Source organism: Petromyzon marinus, chromosome 6 (assembly GCF_048934315.1).
Source record: "Petromyzon marinus isolate PM22_M1 ecotype Great Lakes invasive population chromosome 6, UKy_Petmar_22M1.pri1.0, whole genome shotgun sequence".
NCBI classification, from domain to species: Eukaryota; Metazoa; Chordata; class Hyperoartia; order Petromyzontiformes; family Petromyzontidae; genus Petromyzon; species Petromyzon marinus.
This window is the reverse complement of record NC_133672.1, coordinates 22,360,807-22,382,047: the sequence shown is the minus strand read 5'-3', so window position 1 is coordinate 22,382,047 and position 21,241 is coordinate 22,360,807.

Here is a 21,241-nt window from a genome sequence, read left to right as displayed (position 1 = left end):
TAGCGGTGAGCACGCTTGTGATTTGAAAGCGGTGAGTGAAAATAAAAAATATTTTTACTACATTTTACGTATTACTTACGATACACTATAATTTTAGTGTTAATGCAAATGTACATGATTTCTTATTTACGAGTTTAACAATGCTTGACTCTTTTGTTGAACCTTAACACATTTTATAACACTGACAATATGGGAATTTAAATATCGCACATTATTGTATTCCGACTTACGAACCGTTCCGACTTATGAATGGGCCTCAGGAACTAAATGCATTCGTAAGTCGAGGACTGCCATATTATTGATATATTTGTCTATTATACTGTGTATTATTAGTTGTTTATCATGTAAAATTAGTTTACACTTGAAAAATATTCACCATAAATCCGGTATGTGGGGAAAAAATATTGATAGAGTATGTGTAGTGGCATAGCACTGGCTGCTGGTAAAAAAGGGTAACTGCGGTGTATGGTAGTACCCACGTCAGCAGGCCACGATAGACACGAGAGGGGGACATCTAGGGGAAAGGTCACAGAGGGGGGCCATCGGGAACCCGCTAGTAGGTTCCAGAGAGGGGGCGTGGCCGTGGCGGAGCGAGGCCACGCTGAGAGTATAAGAAGGGCCCCTGTGAGGGACCTTGTGGCTGTTGCTCGAAGTGGGATCCTCGTCGTGCTGTTCGTATATATAAGATAGTCGTCGTCACCATCTCGTCATCGTCGTTGTCGTCTCGTCGCTGTCGTCTTGTCGCCATCGTCGCTGCCGTCTTCACTCGATATTACGCTGCTAGATAGGTGTTCGCTGTCTCCGTTCAGTGCTGTCAGTGTTAGATGGTTAGTGTTTTGTATAGGCAAGCAACGGTAATAGTGTGTACCCACGTAGGGTGTCTGTATTATCCCAATGGTGCTCGTTAAATAAAAGAAGCGCCTAAAAGTCTTACTGTCTCTGAGTTAGTCACTACACATGTACACATGAAAGTGACTACTGTAGTCAGAGATGCAAACGCTTGGGCGTCATCTGGTGCCTTACTGTCGCCATCCAGCGTAAACTATTTGGGTCTTTATAGTAAAGTTCGTAAATCTCAAGTACGCTATGGCAAGGTACCACAGTACATAACATGTGATTGGCTATCAATGACTTGAGTACGTTAATAGTGAAAGTACGTACAACGGGAGGGCGTAAATAATGGTATTACTGTATATATGTGCGTTTGTGCCATGCCGGACTTCATAGGTGCTCGCTAACAGCACTTGCTCACCTTCGCCTCACTCTGCTGGTGCAGCACTTGCAGATCCTGGAGCTGACAGTGAATGCTCTGCAGGTTTTCTTGGCATGGCGCCAGCTCAGCGTGCAGCTCTGCCACCACACGCTGGTAACCCAAAATCCCCACCTGCAGGGATCCCAGATGCTCATTCTTTTCGATGAGCTGCATGGGCCACGGACAAACGGCAGCAGAAGGACATGGCTAAGCATTTTAACGACTGCGTGCAGTTGTTAAAGAACATACAAATGCAACAAACACATACAGAACCAGTATCTTTATTTTAAATGAAGGAATCTGATAAGCTATGAAACTCTTTTTCACAGATGTCCATACACCACACCACCTATGACCAAATGACCCGGAATGCACCCAATATTATAAGATCTTGGAAGAAAAGCAGGGTTGAACTTTGATGGTACTTGGATGGGTGACCACCATCCATACAACCCAAGATAACACCTATAAAAGCCCAGATATATGGATTAATTAACCCAAAAGCTACTTTAAAATGTCCGATTATAATTGCTTCCCAACCAAAAATAGGAAGGGGATGGAGATGCACGTAGCAGAGGGGAACAGATGTTCTAGTAGTAGTAGGTACTTTTACTAGAGGTGGGATGGTGGATTGTAATGTGGTACAGTCCCTAAACAGAGGATGCTCAGTAACCCAGTGCGCATATACACATCTGTGTGAAAAATACGTGTATATATAGGCAGTCCTCAACTTACAAACACCTGCACTTACGAACCTGCTTCCATCAAATATATATTTTATAACATTGGCTTTAAACGCGAACTCGCACTTGAAAATTGAACCGCGTCACTATTTTGTTCAGTGGAGCAATCCTCCGCGACATGTAATAATTCAGGATGGCGCTTGGAGCAAGTGTTTGCCTATAAGTGTGTGTGTGTGCACGCGCACGTGTCTATGTGTATGAAAGTGAATGTGTGGGGAGCGGTAGTGTAGCGATTAGCCTTCGAAAGCAGCGACCCGAGTTCGATTCCTGTTCATGGCCAACACCAGTGACGATTATGTGAACCGGTCCTGGGCGTCCCCTAGATCGACCCAGCCTCAAATGAGTACCTGGTGCGATGTGTAAACACCACCACTGGAGAGACAAAGGCAGCGAGGCATGGTGCTGGCCAATCACCCCCTTGTGTGCCATGCCGGCCTTCATAGGTGCTGCTCACTAACAGTACTTTCCCCAACAGTCTATTAAGGCTATACGGGGAGTCTTTGTCTGCGACGTGCGAATGCAGTGTACTCACCTCCGCCTCGCTCTGCTGGCGCAGCATGTCCAAATGCTGCAGCTGTGAGCGTCCGATCTGTGCGTTTTCGCGGTACTGCTCCAGCTCTGTGTGCAGCTCGGCCAGCATACGCTGATACCAAAGAATCCCCGCATGCAGGGATCCCAGCTCCTGGCTCCTCTCGAACAGCTGCTTGGGCCACAGGCAGAGGGACAGAGAAAAGCATTTTAACGACTGTGTGCGGTTATTGTGTCTGTTGTTGCATACAGATGCAACAACAGACACATTTAGAACCAGAATCTTTATTCATATTGGAGGAGTCTGATGAGCTGTGAAAATATTTTTCACAGATGTCCATACCCCATGTTTGACCAAATCACCCAGGATGCACCCAATCTTGTCAGACCATCATGCACACAACCCATGATTACGCCTATAAAAGCCCACATATATGGATTAAGTAACCCAAAATCTGCAGTAAAAGGTCAGATTAAAATCGCTTCCCAAACCAGGACAGGGAGGGCATGGACATGCACGTAGCAGAGGGGAGCAGATGGTCAGACCCTACACAGCCTGACGACTCAAGTGCTGTGTCACGGTCAGACCTGGGCCGTTCCGGGGCCAGGAGAGCTTGGGTTCTCAGCGGCCGTGGGAACGAGGCTGGGAGCATTACCTGACGCAGAGTGTCCTCATTCTCAGCTTGGGACGTGGTCAGCTGATCCTGCAGCGCCGACAGTCCCTGTTGGGGGGTGGAGAGCTCCGGCTGGGCACTGGCGCGCTCCGCCTCACTCGCTGCGAGCTCCTCCTTGCTCGCCTTGAGCTCCTCCCTCAGCCGAGTGATTGTGTCCTCGTCCTCCTGAGCCTTAATACAGGCAACGTTCGTTTTACCATCGTAATCATCACCATCATCATCATGAACAGCCATGATCCGTCCACCGCTGAATGTGTTTTTGTGATACTGCTGGATGAAAGTTTCCCTGAGCCATACCGGTCATGGGAATTAATTGATCATACTTCATCACACTGGTCAGCATGAAGTGGTACACCCAAGACTGGGTCAGATTTCACTGGCCACCAATGCTAGCCATGGTTGGTAATCAAACTCGGACAGCTTGGTTCAGAGTGCAGAAGGCTCATCACAGTAAATTAATACGTTGTATATCATCATAAATATTTCGCCGCACAAGGGTCTCCTCCTCTTGTGAACGCTGCCACAAATGTCTTAAAACTCAAACTTGAATTATCTTTATTTTACCAGCTAAGGCCTACTGAACTATATAGCTCTTTTTCAGAAGCGACCTGCCCACAAATGAAAGTTCAACGAAGTGGCTTATCATGTGGAAATGTATTGCAGCTATAGAATCTAAATGCACGTTTCTAAATGTGGAGGAAGAACCGGAGGACCCGGAAAAAATCCACGTGACCACAGGGAGAACATGCAAACTCCAAATATACAGGTGTCGGGGTTGGGATCAAACCCACAACCTCCTGCATACAGGCGAGGTAGTTAACATCTCGCCACCGTGGCGCCCCTCTTCAGTGCCAATCGCGGCTTCACCACGCGTGCCCTTGCGAGCCGATACCTTCTTGGAGTTGCGCTCGAACTGCTTAAAAGCATCGGCGAGGGTGAGCCGGACCTCCTCCAGCCCTGTCGCCAGCTCGCAGGCCTCTTTCCGATGCGCGTCCTGCTGCTGCGCCTTCTCCATCCCAAGTGCCTGGACGTGCCCCTCCGACTCCTTCAGCTACAGGCACGCACACGTTCCACAATGTTGGATTCATGTCTGGGGAAGTATACTGAATATGGTGTGCAGAATGTGGAAATATTTTCTGGGTTGGAAAAGACCCAGCTGTAATTAAGCCCAGCTTGCAAACAGATAAATAATTACCACTTAAGTCATTTAAACTCTGTGGTGTGCATATAGCTGTGTGTCTGCAAGCCTATATTGTTTCTCTAACAAATGCAAGCCAATCACATTTTAGAAAAAGTCCTGTAAACTGCAGCTGACTTTATAATTAAATTGTATTTATTCTAACTGAAAGTATTAAAATGTGAGAAAATACATTCGCAACTCTGAATCATGACAAATTATGAGAGGGAGTGAATTAGTTAAAGGCCTAGTCAGGGATTGCCTTGTCTAGTGTAATTACCTCATCCAACATTCACCTATCTGCAGACAAAATTAAGAGCCATGAGGGGAGGACCGATCCTGTGGTCACAATTATACCTTTTGCCATATAGAAATGCATTATCATACTACATTCGAAAAAAAAAAACATTCTGGCTGTCTGCCTTCCTGGCTGCATCCATATTACTTATATAACCACTTCAGGTTTCAGCCACCTGTGATTAAGCCAGGTTCACATGTGCAGTGAGTTAATGATCTCAGCCTGATCATCAATGACTTCACAGAAAAGCCCATGAAAACAATGTCGGCTTTACACTAAATCGAGCTAAGTTCCAGCTCTGAAAACCAAAGATCAGACTGTTTTGTGATGAACATTACTCATTACTCTCCATAGCAGGGCAGATATCAAAGTATTTCCTCCTATTGTGTGGGTACCAGAGGGCACTTAAATATTTCTCAGAAGTAGTTATGTGATTTATGCTTCTGCAAACCATTCTCTAACATGAAACTTGAACTATCTTCTTTGGTTCTTTCGGTAAAGTCACGTAGAATGAGAATAAAATAATAAATTGATAAAATAAAATAACTCAATAATATTCTCACGACGTTTCGGCCACAACACAAGCGGCCTTCATCAGGTTGTTGTGGCCGAAACGTCGTGAGAATATTATTGTGTTATTTTATTTTATCAATTTATTATTTTATTCTCATTCTACGTGACTTTACCGAAAGAACCAAAGAAGATGAATCATTGCAGTCACGAAAGCTTTAAATCGAAATGAAACTTGAATTTGGAGCTTTCGTGACTGCAGGAATTATTCTTTGGTTTTTTATTATTAATTTTATTATTTCTTATTTCTACATGACTTTACCTAAAAAAACATTCTCTAACATGCGATGGTGCACTGCTCAGGCGATGAGGACAGGCCTCATGCACACACATGGAGGTGGGGGGGCTGCCGCATAAGGCTCTGGTTACCTGGTGCTGCAGCCCGGCGATCTGGCCGTGCATGCACTCCATCTCAGCATCCGTGTGCTGAAGTGTGTGCTGCAGCTGCACCACCTCCTGTGCCCTCGCGGCCTCCTCTGCCCTGGAGACTCCCAGCTCGGCCTTGAGAAAGTCCGTCTGTTGCTCCAGAGAATTGCCTGTCGGAAGGGACACAAAACCATGGCGATGAAGACAGTACAGCCACCAGTGGCAGCAGACAGAGAAGGAGCAGCAGCTCAGGAGGAAGAGTACCAGCAGCGGGAGTAGTAGCAGACAGAATAGGTCTGAGGTCCCTCAGACCTATTCACCAGCTTGCATGCAAACACAGGGTCCAGAATAATAATATATGCACAGGAAGGGCCTAGTGAGAGAGCAGTTAGTAAACCCAGTGCAGTCCTATGTTAGACAGCGGAAGTGGTCCACGTGGGAAATGAAGTAAAAACGAGGAATTACTCGTTTTAACTCGTAAAAAGAAGTTATTGGTGCACAGTGCTCGACAAAAATTAGTGTTCAATGGGTCCGTGGATTCAGAAAGATTTTGGAGCACAGGCCCCTACCCACCGGTCTCCTCGCAGCAAGCGTTAGCCTCCTGCAGTCGTTGCTGCAGCTCCAGTACTTCATGCCGCAGGTTGTCCACCTCGGTCTGCTGCACCTCTTGGTTGGTAAAGAGGTCGCGCATGTTCGCTCTCAGCTCCGCGGCCTCGGTGCCCAGCCGCTCGGTTTCAGTCCCGCGCTCTCGCGCCTCTTCCCGCGCCGCCACCAGGTCTGCCTCTGAGCGCCGCAGCAGCTCGTCACGCTCCTTCAGCGCCTGCGGGCGGAGACGGGCAGCATCTAAATTACACGTAATTACAACATGTAATTTGAATATATTAATAAATTGTTTAGCATTCATCCAAAATATTGAGAAAATAAGTGGGCTTGGGCAGGACACATTGCTGTTGCAAGAAGGGGGGTGGCTGTTGCGAGAGTGGAGGCCTCACCTTCTGGAGGACCGTGATGTGCACAACGTGAGCGTCGTACTCTGAATTGTCGTGCATATGTGATGCACGATATTCGGCCAGCTCTATGTATGCCAGATGCAGAGTCGCATCGTGCTCACGCCTCAGCTGCTCCTCGCGCTCGCCCCACCGCACTGCCTCCAACTCCACCTGCAGGCTGTTGATGGCCTGCGAGTGTGCCATTAGCTGCTCACGGGCAGAAGGGCACAGTGTCACAGGCACGTGCATGCATAGGTGGGCAGCCCTTCATCACAGACACATGCAGCGTGCAGATGAGGACAGGTACAGACATACAGACACACGGAGCATGTAGTTGTACAGAGAGATAAGAGACTATAGACATGGGCAGGAGGCACAAGAAAATAAATTACAGATGCAGAGACATACACACAAAGACACAAGCAAGTCATACAAATTTGGACACATTATGGAAAGACAGTGCATGTGGAGAGAGATGTACATAGCCAAAGGCAGAACATGCAGAGGGAGACAAGATAAGAATGCGGAGACACGGGCATTGAGTACAGAGACGCACATACAGGCGCCTCGCATGCAGACGGACGCACACGTGCAGTGGATGCTTTTCAAGATGAAAATAAGAAATTGAGATTCTATTGTAAACAAATCAAGAACTACAAAAATATGCAAGGTAAACACCTGTGGTCTTATTGAACATACCACAATCACGTTTAAAATATTTAGAATGATAATAGAAAGTCAAAAAATAGAACCATGATACATTGTATACATCAATCAACGATTGGTAAGCGTGCATACAACATGGCAACGTTCTTCATCATAAGATAATGAAGAAACTCGTTGCACCCAAATGTTCATCTTCAAATTGAGTCAATATTCAAAACAAATAACTCACAACGCCTCCTCACACCATGTCGGTCATGGGAATGTGTTTGACTATACTTCCCCATGCTGGTCAGCACCGTACAGATGTATTAATCAATAAAACATAATACATGCACATTATGTGGGGAGATGCTATGATACAAAAATTTAGTTTGATCTGCTTTTATCTTTCATTTTCAACATTATTGGGAATAAAACCATGGACCACTCGCTACAGTGAATTTAGCAAAATTTATTACGGAACCAAAATATAATTCGATGGGTTTTTTGTGCACTCATTAGCAACTAGGCTGAGACCACTATGCTTGAGAATCCGGTTTAATCACTGTGGTTGGGCAGCTGTAATCCACATTCAATCCTGGCATCTCAGCCATGCTGGCACAGCATGTCTGACCCCTGGGGCACCTAGCTACCTCCCAGAATGCACTCATTTAATGTGCCATTTCCTTGACGTTCAGATCGTAACTCTGAATAAAAACTCAACGCATGAATCAATAATGATGCACTTAATAGGGCAGAGCTTCTAAAAGGTGATGTTTCAGGCAATGGGCCTTCATCACATCAGAGAAGTCAAAGCAATATCCATTGCAGCGTTATTGACGAATATGTTGAGGTTTTGTTATCTCTGCTTGTGTGCCACGCAGCTTCACAACGTGAACACATTATTTGGGTCTTTCGGTAAGGCCATGTAGATACAAAAATAATAATAACAATATCACGACGTTTCGATCGCAACACAAGCAATCGTCATCAAGTGAAGGATATGGCAGGAGAGCTGCCGAGGCAGGAAAAAAATATATGGCGGGAGCGCTGCTAAGGTAGGGAGTTAAAAAGGTTTGAGATGGGTGTAGCTCAAGGGTCAGTGGGCAGGGCTTGATGAAATTTGCATGTAAATGTAAGATCGGCGAAATCTTGACAAACGAAGTTTCACTTTAGCCGTGCTCCGTGTAACAAGGGGACAGGGGGGTTGGTGGTGGCCACAGTACCTCCTCAGCATGGTTTTTCTTGAGTTGGTGCAGCATCTCATGGAGACTCTTCTCTGTCTGGCTCAGTGCGCCACGCAGGGTAGCGAACTGCGCTCTTGCCCTGCTCAGATTGTCCCGCAGGGTCGACACCTCCCGGGACAGGTGGTGCATTTCCTTTTCCGGCATTTCCAACTGCGACGGGAGCAAGGGCACATGGCACGGGCACGTTAGCTCCTCCCAGCGTAAATCCTGCCTTCAATCGCATCGTGACATGACATTCGCCATCGGATGGTGGAGACAACACCATGGCACATGGCAAGTGAGGTGCCTAATACACAGGTAGACACACATAGGACAGATGGGCTGACACCCACACACCCAAGCAAAGGCAACACCACGATTCCCCGCACAGCCTAAACAGAGTGGTAGAATGCGCAGCAGCGCTGGCCTAGGAAACGCACCCACACCATCTTCATTTACATTCGCTCAGCCAATGAGAGTGACAAACGCTCCAAGACAACCAGCATTCATGGCCATGAGTACTTAAAAAAAATCAATAATTTCGTCAATGTTAATACAATATTTGAACCTTATGGGGTCCCATAAGCCCCCGGCTCTCGCATAAACTGCGTTGCGACGTCATTGTCTGTTGAAGGCGAATGAAACGGCAATCTATTCCTCTCGACGAGCTCTACACGATGCGCTAATCAAAGTTTCAAAGTTTGGTTTCTTCTGCGCATTCGTCCTCGCTGCGCTTGGACGGCATGACAACAGAATGATCCGCGCCAGGTAGGTCGCGCCGTTTATGTGCGCGGTGTGACGGAGTCACCAAAAATTTATTCATTACGATTTTGACTTACGTTTATTCGGGACCTCGGGGTCCCGCCATAAGGTTAATTTGATATTCAGTTTTATCACAGTACGCTCTGAGCCACACAGCGCTCGCCATTTTTTAAAAGACAAACTCGTCCGCCGACGTGTTTGCTCCTCCTTGGTCTCTCTGCCTTAGCCCCAAAATGTCTGGGAATGTCAACATGCCAGTGATAAGGCCGGTCGAGGTGAGTGAGCATATGGCGGTTACACTGGTGAGTACAGTACATAATACTTCCTGATGCTATTATTTAAAAAAAAATTCGTTTTGATGGAATGTTTACCATCTGTTTTATTACTCTCATAAAATAGCGCTGATACTCCAATGAAGCCCTCATTTATTGTTCATAAGAGATAACGCTGTCGAGAAGTCATCCCCATATATAATGGTATAACCCTTTTCGCGCTGATTTCCTGAATGCTCACTTCTCCACATAGGCATCTTGAGCGCTAAGCGAGACTGCCTGTATTCATTTCAGCCTAAGTCGACATAGGGGAGTCCCAACACTGGCTCAGATATCCCTCGCCACTGGTGTTAGCAGGTATTTGTGGTTCATGCGGACTTGCTGCCTTGTAAAAGGTGTCAATCTGGTGTTGGGGCAAAGCTTTTTTTTATCATTCCATACACGTTTGCATTTTAGCTGGTAAGTGGCAGAGTGGTGGCCTCCACTCCAGCCTAGATTTGTGTCTGTCCCCTACCTCTCTTACCGAGTACAACTCCTCTGACATCAAAACACAAGGGGCCGTCCATAAATGACGTCACGCGATTTTGGACCCCTCCCCCTTTGTCACACGGTGTCACAAAAAGTCAGACCCCCCCCCCCCCCAAATCGGGTGCAACCGCAACAAACAAAAACATGAACAAGAAAACATCTTAAACTATTGCCTTGTAGTGCGTATTAATGTGGTGCTGCACTCTGATGTTGTAGAACATTTATTAAAAAGTCTATTTAATTAAGCAGAACGTGTTGTCTATTTTTATTTAAAATTGCGCATTTTGATGTGACATCACATTTCTCAACCCCCCCCCCCCGTCACACATCGTCACAAATGTCTGCCCCCCCCCCCCCCCAAGTGCGTGACGTCATTTATGGACGGCCCCCAAGAGGTGGCACTACGCACCTACTCTGTTGACACATTCATTGTCTCATGTGTTGCTTTCTCAACTGTGGTCTGTTGAAGAATATCATGTATATTCTTGCCGACGCAGATAAAGAAACACAGGTGCTCAGATCGCTGGCTTTGCCCGAATTACAGGCCACCACGCAGCGATAACGAGCCCGCAGCGCTGACGTAATCAAATGCAGCGATGACGTCATCAGATGCAGCGATTATGCCATCGACTACAGCGATGACATCGATTAGTGATGGCGTCATCAATTACAGTGACGACTTCAATTTCAGTGAAGAAGGCATCGAATACAGTGATGACGTCATCAATGGCAGTGATTACGTCACTGGCTTTACCCAAAAAGGGCGGAGCCAATGGCTCGGGCCTTATTGCGTCACCAAACGTCACGTGACCCCCAGGCACAGCTGCTGGGAAATGGCAGTTGACACGAGATGCTATCACCTTGGCAACGCAAACAAGGACCAACTGCCCAGAGAAAGCTTTCTCCGACTAAAATCCTTGATGAAACTCTCAATCTGTGATCTTAAACTATGAACCTCGTTACCCACGCATCAAGCGCTCAATTTAAAGTAAAATTTAAATATTTTAAAAAATAATATTTTTTCTCGATATGATCACAGTACTATATTTGTTACTTCGTATAACTCCAACGCAAGAGGTGGCGCCACTCACCTCCGCTGTTGACGAATTTGGAGTCTCCAGCGTCGCTTGCATCTGCTGCCGTCTCTTGAAGAACTTCATGGCTCCTGTTGGGGGCGCAAGAGACAAACGCAGCCGCTCAGCTCGCTCGCCCTGCCGGAGTGACGTAACGCCATTGGGGTCGGAGGTGAGAGCGCAGGAAGTGACGCAATTGGCCCCGCCTACCATGGGCGGAACCACATCACGTGCCCCCAGGCACCCTATGGGGGCAGAGGAAGCTGCCTCCGTATCAGCCAGGGCTCAAAGTTCTCGACGCGGCTTTTGCGTCTGCGATTTGAAACTCGGAACCTCTTCACCCACGTGTCGAGAGTTCAATGTTTGAATGCAATTTAATCGAGGCCACTGTCTTGGTATGGTCCTTTGACTGTTGGTGTTTTGCCATCTTGTCCAAGCTTGGATTTGATGTTGACAAATCTACAAGAAGGTATGAGCTTGCACAGTTTGATTTTACATGACATTTATTCGTGACTTGACTACATTTTCTCAATCCTTACTCGAGTATCTTTAATTGCATTTTGTTGTTGATGCAACTGGCTAACCCGACCCTTCTGGACGTGTGTGAAAGAGAACGTCAAAACTCATGTAAAATACAGATTCTGATTTATCTACACGCACACGCGGAAGGCAAACGCGGGTACCTGGCCTCTATGCAGCAGACACGAGTAATTTATTATCTTTCAGGATGTTATTTAGAACTGTATTGAATGTTATGTCACCAACCAAACATCGAGCATAGCAACAAATATCATGCAACACTCCGGAGACGGACACCTCCCTTACCGACCTCACCTCGTCCTCCTCACCCCTAGCCTCGTCCTCCTCACCCCTAGCCTCGTCCTCCTCACCCCTAACCCCTCACCTCGCCCTCCTCACCCCTCGTTCTCCTCACCCCTCGTTCTCCTCACCCCTCGTTCTCCTCACCCCTCATCTTCTCACCTCGTTCTCCTCACCCCTCGCCTCGTCCTCACCCCCGTTCTACTCACCTCGTCCTCACCGCTCGCCTCATCCTCACCCCTCGCCTCATACTCACCCCTCACCTCGTCCACCTCACCCGTCGTCCTCAACCCTCACCTCGTTCTCACCCCTCGCCTCTCGTTCTACTCACCTCGTCCTTACCCCTCACCTCGTTCTCACCTCATCCTCACACGGCTACCTGCACTCTATGTAGTAGACGTGAATAATTGACTATAATTCAGATTGTTATTAATAACTTTATTACATGTTTTGTCACGAATCAAACATCACCTCCTCCTCACCCTTCACCTCGTCCTCACCCCGTCCTCGCATCTCGCCTCGTCCTCCTCACCCCGTTCTCCTTCACCCCTCGTTTTCACCCCTCGTTTTCACCCCTCGTTTTCACCCCTCGCCTCGTCCTCCTCACCCCTCACCTCGTCCTTCTCATCCCTCAGCTCGTATTCCTCACCCCTCACCTCGCCCTCACTTCGTCCTCCTCACCCCTCACCTCGTCCTCGCCTCGTCCTCACCCCTTGCCTCGTCATCTTTACCCCTTAGCTCATCCTCCTCACCCTCACCTCGTCCTTCTCTAACCCCTCGCTCTCCTCACCTCGTCCTCCCCCATCACCTCGTCCTCCTCACCCATCGCCTCGTCCTCCTCACCCATCGCCTCGTCCTCCTAAACCCTCGTTCTAACCCCTCGTTCTCCTCACCCCTCACTTCGTCCTCCTCACCCCTCACCTCGTCCTCGTCCTCCTCACCCCTTGCCTCGTCATCTTTACCCCTCAGCTCATCCTCCTCACCCTCACCTCGTCCTCCTCACCCCTCACCTCGTCCTCCTCAGCTCGTCCTCTTAACCCCTCGTCCTCCTCACCTCGTCCTCAACCCTCACGTCGTCCGCTTGACCTTTCACCTCGTCCACACCCCACCCCTCATCCTCACCCATCACTTCGTCTTCCTCACCCCTCACCTCGTCCTCCTCACCCCTCGACTCGTCCTTCTCACCCCTCATCCTCCTCACCCCTCGTCCTCCTCACCCCTCGCCTCATCTTCCTCGCCTCATCTTCCTCACCCATCGTCCTCCTCACCCCTCGTCCTCCTCACCCCTCGACTCGTCCTCTCACCTCAGCTCGTCCTCCTCACCCGTCGTCGTCCTCACCGCTCACCTCGTCCTTCTCACCCCTCACCTCTCCCTCGCCTCGTCCTCCTCACCCTTACCTCGTCCTCACTCCTCGTCCTCCCCTCCCCTCGCTGTCCTCACCATTTGCCTCGTCCTCCTCACCCCACACCTCGTTCTTCTTACCCCTCATCTTGTCCTCCTCACCCCTCGACTCGTCCTACTCACTCCTCACCTCACCCTCCTCACCCCTCGTCCTCCTCACCCCTCGTCCTCCTCACACATCGTCCTCCTCACACATCGTCCTCCTCACACATCGTCCTCCTCACCGCTCGTTCTCCTCACCCCTCGTTCTCCTCACCCCTCACCTCACCTCGTCCACCGCACCCCGCGCCTCGTCATCCTCACGCCTCGCCCACCTCACCCCTCACCTCGTCCTTCTCACCCACACCGCGTTCTTCTTACCCCTCACCTCTTCCTACTCACCCCTCGACTCGTCCTTCGCACCCCTCACTTCCTTACCTCTCGTCCTCCTCACCCCTCGTCCTCCTCACCCTCGTCCTCCTCACCCCTCGGTCTCCTCACCCCTCGGTCTCCTCACCCCTCGGTCTTCCTCACCCCTCGCTCTCTTCACCCCTCGCTCTCCTCAACCCTCGTCCTCACCTCGTTTTTCTTCTCACCCCCCGTCCTCACCCCTCGCTCTCCTCAGCCCTCGCCTCGTCCTCCTCACCCACACACCTCGTTCTTCTTACGTCTCACCCCCCGTCCTCCTCACTTCTCATCCTCCTCACCCCTCGCTCGTCCACCGCACCCTGCTCCTCATCCTCCTCACCCCTCACCTCGTCCTCCTTACCCCTCACGTCGTCCGCTTGACCCCTCACCTCGTCCTCTTGACCCCTCACCTCGTCCTCTTGACCCCTCACCTCGTTCTCACCCCTCACCTCGTCCACCTCACTTGTCCTCAATCCTCACCTCGTTCTCACCCCTCACCTCATTCTCACCCCCACAGCTCGTTCTTCTTACTCCTCACCCCTCACTCTCCTCACCCCTCGTCCTCTTCACTCTCGTCATCGTCACCTCTCGTCCTCCTCACCCCTCACCCATCGTCCTCCTCACCCCTCGTCCGCCTCACCTTTCACCTCGTCCTCCTCACCCCTCGACTCGTCCTCACCTCTCACCTCAGCTCGTCCTCCTCACCCGTCGTCGTCCTCACCCCTCACCTCTCCCTCGCCTCGTCCTCCTCACCCTTAGCTCGTCCTCACTCCTCGTCCTCCCCTCCCCTCGCTGTCCTCACCATTTGCCTCGTCCTCCTCACCCCACACCTCGTTTTTCTTACCCCTCATCTTGTCCTCCTCACCACTCGACTCGTCCTACTCACTCCTCACCTCATCCTACTCACCCCTCGTCCTCCTCACCCATTGTCCTCCTCACCCATTGTCCTCCTCACCGCTCGTTCTCCTCACCCCTCAGCTCGTCTTCCTCACCCCTCACCTCGTCCACCCCACCCCACGCCTCGTCATCCTCACGCCTCGCCCGCCTCACCCCTCACCTCGTCCTTCTCACCCACACCGCGTTCTTCTTACCCCTCACCTCTTCCTCCTCACCGCTCGACTCGTCCTCCGCACCCCTCACCTCCTCACCCCTCACCTCCTCACCCCTCGTCCTCCTCACCCCTCATTCTCCTCACCCCTCGCTCTCCTCACCCCTCGTCCTCCTCACCCCTCACTCTCCTCACCGCTCGCTCTCTTCACCCCTCGCTCTCCTCAAACCTCGTCCTCACCCCCACACCTCGTTTTTCTTCTCACCCCCCGTCCTCATCCCTCGCTCGTCCACCGCACCCTGCTCCTCACCTCCTCACCCCTCGTCCTCCTCACCCCTCGCTGTCCTCACCCCTCGCGCTCCTCACGCCTCGCTCTCCTCAGCCCTCGCCTCGTCCTCCTCACCCCTCGTCCTCCTCACCCCCACACCTCGTTCTTCTTACTTCTCACCCCCCGTCCTCCTCACTTCTCGTTCTCCTCACCCCTCGCTCGTCCACCGCACCCTGCTCCTCATCCTCACCTCGTCCTTCTCTAACCCCTCGCTCTCCTCACCTCGTCCTCACCCATCACCTCGTCCTCCTCACCCATCGCCTCGTCCTCCTCACCCATCGCCTCGTCCTCCTCACCCATCGCCTCGTCCTCCTCAACCCTCAGCTCGTATTCCTCACCCCTCACCTCGCCCTCACTTCGTCCTCCTCACCCCTCACCTCGTCCTCGCCTCGTCATCTTTACCCCTCAGCTCATCCTCCTCACCCTCACCTCGTCCTTCTCTAACCCCTCGCTCTCCTCACCTCGTCCTCACCCATCACCTCGTCCTCCTCAACCCTCGTTCTCACCCCTCGCCTCCTCCTCACCCCTCGCCTCGTCCTCCTCACCCCTCGTCCTCCTCACCCCTCACCTCGTCCTTCTCATCTCTCAGCTCGTATTCCTCACCCCTCACCTCGCCCTCACTTCGTCCTCCTCACCCCTCACCTCGTCCTTTTCATCCCTCAGCTCGTATTCCTCACCCCTCACCTCGCCCTCACTTCGTCCTCCTCACCCCTCACCTCGTCCTCGCCTCGTCATATTTACCTCTTAGCTGATCCTCCTCACCCTCACCTCGTCCTTCTCTAACCCCTCGCTCTCCTCACCTCGTCCTCACCCATCACCTCGTCCTCCTCAACCCTCGTTCTCACCCCTCGCCTCCTCCTCACCCCTCGCCTTGTCCTCCTCACCCCTCGTCCTCCTCACCCCTCACCTCGTCCTTCTCATCCCTCAGCTCGTATTCCTCACCCCTCACCTCGCCCTCACTTCGTCCTCCTCACCCCTCACCTCGTCCTCGCCTCGTCATCTTTACCCCTTAGCTCATCCTCCTCACCCTCACCTCGTCCTTCTCTAACCCCTCGCTCTCCTCACCTCGTCCTCACCCATCACCTCGTCCTCCTCACCCATCGCCTCGTCCTCCTCACCCATCGCCTCGTCCTCCTCAACCCTCGTTCTCACCCCTCGCCTCCTCACCCCTCGCCTCGTCCTCCTCACCCCTCGTTCTCCTCACCCCTCGCCTCGTACTCACCCCTCACTTCGTCCTCCTCACCCCTCACCTCGTCCTCGCCTCGTCCTCACCCCTTGCCTCGTCATCTTTACCCCTCAGCTCATCCTCCTCACCCTCACCTCGTCCTCCTCACCCCTCACCTCGTCCTCCTCAGCTCGTCCTTTTCACCCCTCGTCCTCCTCACCTCGTCCTCCTCACCCCTCAGCTCGTCTTCCTCACCTTGTCCTCACCCCTCACGTCGTCCGCTTGACCTTTCACCTCGTCCACACCCCTCACCTCATCCTCACCCATCACTTCGTCTTCCTCACCCCTCACCTCGTCCTCCTCACCCCTCGACTCGTCCTTCTCACCCCTCATCCTCCTCACCCCTCGGTCTCCTCACCCCTCGCTCTCTTCACCCCTCGCTCTCTTCACCCCTCGCTCTCCTCAACCCTCGTCCTCACCTCGTTTTTCTTCTCACCCCCCGTCCTCACCCCTCGCTCTCCTCAGCCCTCGCCTCGTCCTCCTCACCCACACACCTCGTTCTTCTTACGTCTCACCCCCCGTCCTCCTCACTTCTCATCCTCCTCACCCCTCGCTCGTCCACCGCACCCTGCTCCTCATCCTCCTCACCCCTCACCTCGTCCTCCTTACCCCTCACGTCGTCCGCTTGACCCCTCACCTCGTCCTCTTGACCCCTCACCTCGTCCTCTTGACCCCTCACCTCGTTCTCACCCCTCACCTCGTCCACCTCACTTGTCCTCAATCCTCACCTCGTTCTCACCCCTCACCTCGTTCTCACCCCCACAGCTCGTTCTTCTTACTCCTCACCCCTCACTCTCCTCACCCCTAGTCCTCTTCACTCTCGTCATCGTCACCTCTCGTCCTCCTCACCCCTCACCCATCGTCCTCCTCACCCCTCGTCCGCCTCACCTTTCACCTCGTCCTCCTCACCCCTCGACTCGTCCTCACCTCTCACCTCAGCTCGTCCTCCTCACCCGTCGTCGTCCTCACCCCTCACCTCTCCCTCGCCTCGTCCTCCTCACCCTTAGCTCGTCCTCACTCCTCGTCCTCCCCTCCCCTCGCTGTCCTCACCATTTGCCTCGTCCTCCTCACCCCACACCTCGTTCTTCTTACCCCTCATCTTGTCCTCCTCACCACTCGACTCGTCCTACTCACTCCTCACCTCATCCTACTCACCCCTCGTCCTCCTCACCCATTGTCCTCCTCACCCATTGTCCTCCTCACCGCTCGTTCTCCTCACCCCTCAGCTCGTCTTCCTCACCCCTCACCTCGTCCACCCCACCCCGCGCCTCGTCATCCTCACGCCTCACCCGCCTCACCCCTCACCTCGTCCTTCTCACCCACACCGCGTTCTTCTTACCCCTCACCTCTTCCTCCTCACCGCTCGACTCGTCCTCCGCACCCCTCACCTCCTCACCTCCTCACCCCTCGTCCTCCTCACCCCTCATTCTCCTCACCCCTCGCTTTCCTCACCCCTCACCTCCTCACCCCTCACCTCCTCACCCCTCGTCCTCCTCACCCCTCGCTCTCCTCACCCCTCGTCCTCCTCACCCCTCGCTCTCCTCACCGCTCGCTCTCTTCACCCCTCGCTCTCCTCAAACCTCGTCCTCACCCCCACACCTCGTTTTTCTTCTCACCCCCCGTCCTCATCCCTCGCTCGTCCACCGCACCCTGCTCCTCACCTCCTCACCCCTCGTCCTCCTCACGCCTCGCTCTCCTCACACCTCGCTCTCCTCAGCCCTCGCCTCGTCCTCCTCACCCCTCGTCCTCCTCACCCCCACACCTCGTTCTTCTTACTTCTCACCCCCCGTCCTCCTCACTTCTCGTTCTCCTCACCCCTCGCTCGTCCACCGCACCCTGCTCCTCATCCTCACCTCGTCCTTCTCTAACCCCTCGCTCTCCTCACCTCGTCCTCCTCACCCATCGCCTCGTCCTCCTCACCCATCGCCTCGTCCTCCTCAACCCTCAGCTCGTATTCCTCACCCCTCACCTCGCCCTCACTTCGTCCTCCTCACCCCTCACCTCGTCCTCGCCTCGTCATCTTTACCTCTTAGCTGATCCTCCTCACCCTCACCTCGTCCTTCTCTAACCCCTCGCTCTCCTCACCTCGTCCTCACCCATCACCTCGTCCTCCTCAACCCTCGTTCTCACCCCTCGCCTCCTCCTCACCCCTCGCCTTGTCCTCCTCACCCCTCGTCCTCCTCACCCCTCACCTCGTCCTTCTCATCCCTCAGCTCGTATTCCTCACCCCTCACCTCGCCCTCACTTCGTCCTCCTCACCCCTCACCTCGTCCTCGCCTCGTCATCTTTACCCCTTAGCTCATCCTCCTCACCCTCACCTCGTCCTTCTCTAACCCCTCGCTCTCCTCACCTCGTCCTCACCCATCACCTCGTCCTCCTCACCCATCGCCTCGTCCTCCTCACCCATCGCCTCGTCCTCCTCAACCCTCGTTCTCACCCCTCGCCTCCTCACCCCTCGCCTCGTCCTCCTCACCCCTCGTTCTCCTCACCCCTCGCCTCGTACTTACCCCTCACTTCGTCCTCCTCACCCCTCACCTCGTCCTCGCCTCGTCCTCACCCCTTGCCTCGTCATCTTTACCCCTCAGCTCATCCTCCTCACCCTCACCTCGTCCTCCTCACCCCTCACCTCGTCCTCCTCAGCTCGTCCTCTTCACCCCTCGTCCTCCTCACCTCGTCCTCCTCACCCCTCAGCTCGTCTTCCTCACCTCGTCCTCACCCCTCACGTCGTCCGCTTGACCTTTCACCTCGTCCACACCCCTCACCTCATCCTCACCCATCACTTCGTCTTCCTCACCCCTCACCTCGTCCTCCTCACCCCTCGACTCGTCCTCCTCACCCCTCATCCTCCTCACCCCTCGGTCTCCTCACCCCTCGGTCTCCTCACCCCTCGCTCTCTTCACCCCTCGCTCTCTTCACCCCTCGCTCTCCTCAACCCTCGTCCTCACCTCGTTTTTCTTCTCACCCCCCATCCTCACCCCTCGCTCTCCTCAGCCCTCGCCTCGTCCTCCTCACCCACACACCTCGTTCTTCTTACGTCTCACCCCCCGTCCTCCTCACTTCTCATCCTCCTCACCCCTCGCTCGTCCACCGCACCCTGCTCCTCATCCTCCTCACCCCTCACCTCGTCCTCCTTACCCCTCACGTCGTCCGCTTGACCCCTCACCTCGTCCTCTTGACCCCTCACCTCGTCCTCTTGACCCCTCACCTCGTTCTCACCCCTCACCTCGTCCACCTCACTTGTCCTCAATCCTCACCTCGTTCTCACCCCTCACCTCGTTCTCACCCCCACAGCTCGTTCTTCTTACTCCTCACCCCTCACTCTCCTCACCCCTCGTCCTCTTCACTCTCGTCATCGTCACCTCTCGTCCTCCTCACCCCTCACCCATCGTCCTCCTCACCCCTCGTCCGCCTCACCTTTCACCTCGTCCTCCTCACCCCTCGACTCGTCCTCACCTCTCACCTCAGCTCGTCCTCCTCACCCGTCGTCGTCCTCACCCCTCACCTCTCCCTCGCCTCGTCCTCCTCACCCTTAGCTCGTCCTCACTCCTCGTCCTCCCCTCCCCTCGCTGTCCTCACCATTTGCCTCGTCCTCCTCACCCCACACCTCGTTCTTCTTACCCCTCATCTTGTCCTCCTCACCACTCGACTCGTCCTACTCACTCCTCACCTCATCCTACTCACCCCTCGTCCTCCTCACCCATTGTCCTCCTCACCCATTGTCCTCCTCACCGCTCGTTCTCCTCACCCCTCAGCTCGTCTTCCTCACCCCTCACCTCGTCCACCCCACCCCGCGCCTCGTCATCCTCACGCCTCGCCCGCCTCACACCTCACCTCGTCCTTCTCACCCACACCGCGTTCTTCTTACCCCTCACCTCTTCCTCCTCACCGCTCGACTCGTCCTCCGCACCCCTCACCTCCTCACCTCCTCACCCCTCGTCCTCCTCACCCCTCATTCTCCTCACCCCTCGCTTTCCTCACCCCTCGTCCTCCTCACCCCTCGCTCTCCTCACCGCTCGCTCTCTTCACCCCTCGCTCTCCTCAAACCTCGTCCTCACCCCCACACCTCGTTTTTCTTCTCACCCCCCGTCCTCATCCCTCGCTCGTCCACCGCACCCTGCTCCTCACCTCCTCACCCCTCGTCCTCCTCACCCCTCGCTGTCCTCACCCCTCGCGCTCCTCACGCCTCGCTCTCCTCAGCCCTCGCCTCGTCCTCCTCACCCCTCGTCCTCCTCACCCCCACACCTCGTTCTTCTTACTTCTCACCCCCCGTCCTCCTCACTTCTCGTTCTCCTCACCCCTCGCTCGTCCACCGCACCCTGCTCCTCATTCTCACCTCGTCCTTCTCTAACCCCTCGCTCTCCTCACCTCGTCCTCACCCATCACCTCGTCCTCCTCACCCATCGCCTCGTCCTCCTCACCCATCGCCTCGTCCTCCTCAACCCTCAGCTCGTATTCCTCACCCCTCACCTCGCCCTCACTTCGTCCTCCTCACCCCTCACCTCGTCCTCGCCTCGTCATCTTTACCCCTCAGCTCATCCTCCTCACCTTCACCTCGTCCTTCTCTAACCCCTCGCTCTCCTCACCTCGTCCTCACCCATCACCTCGTCCTCCTCAACCCTCGTTCTCACCCCTCGCCTCCTCCTCACCCCTCGCCTCGTCCTCCTCACCCCTCGTCCTCCTCACCCCTCACCTCGTCCTTCTCATCCCTCAGCTCGTATTCCTCACCCCTCACCTCGCCCTCACTTCGTCCTCCTCACCCCTCACCTCGTCCTTCTCATCCCTCAGCTCGTATTCCTCACCCCTCACCTCGCCCTCACTTCGTCCTCGTCACCCCTCACCTCGTCCTCGCCTCGTCATATTTACCTCTTAGCTGATCCTCCTCACCCTCACATCGTCCTTCTCTAACCCCTCGCTCTCCTCACCTCGTCC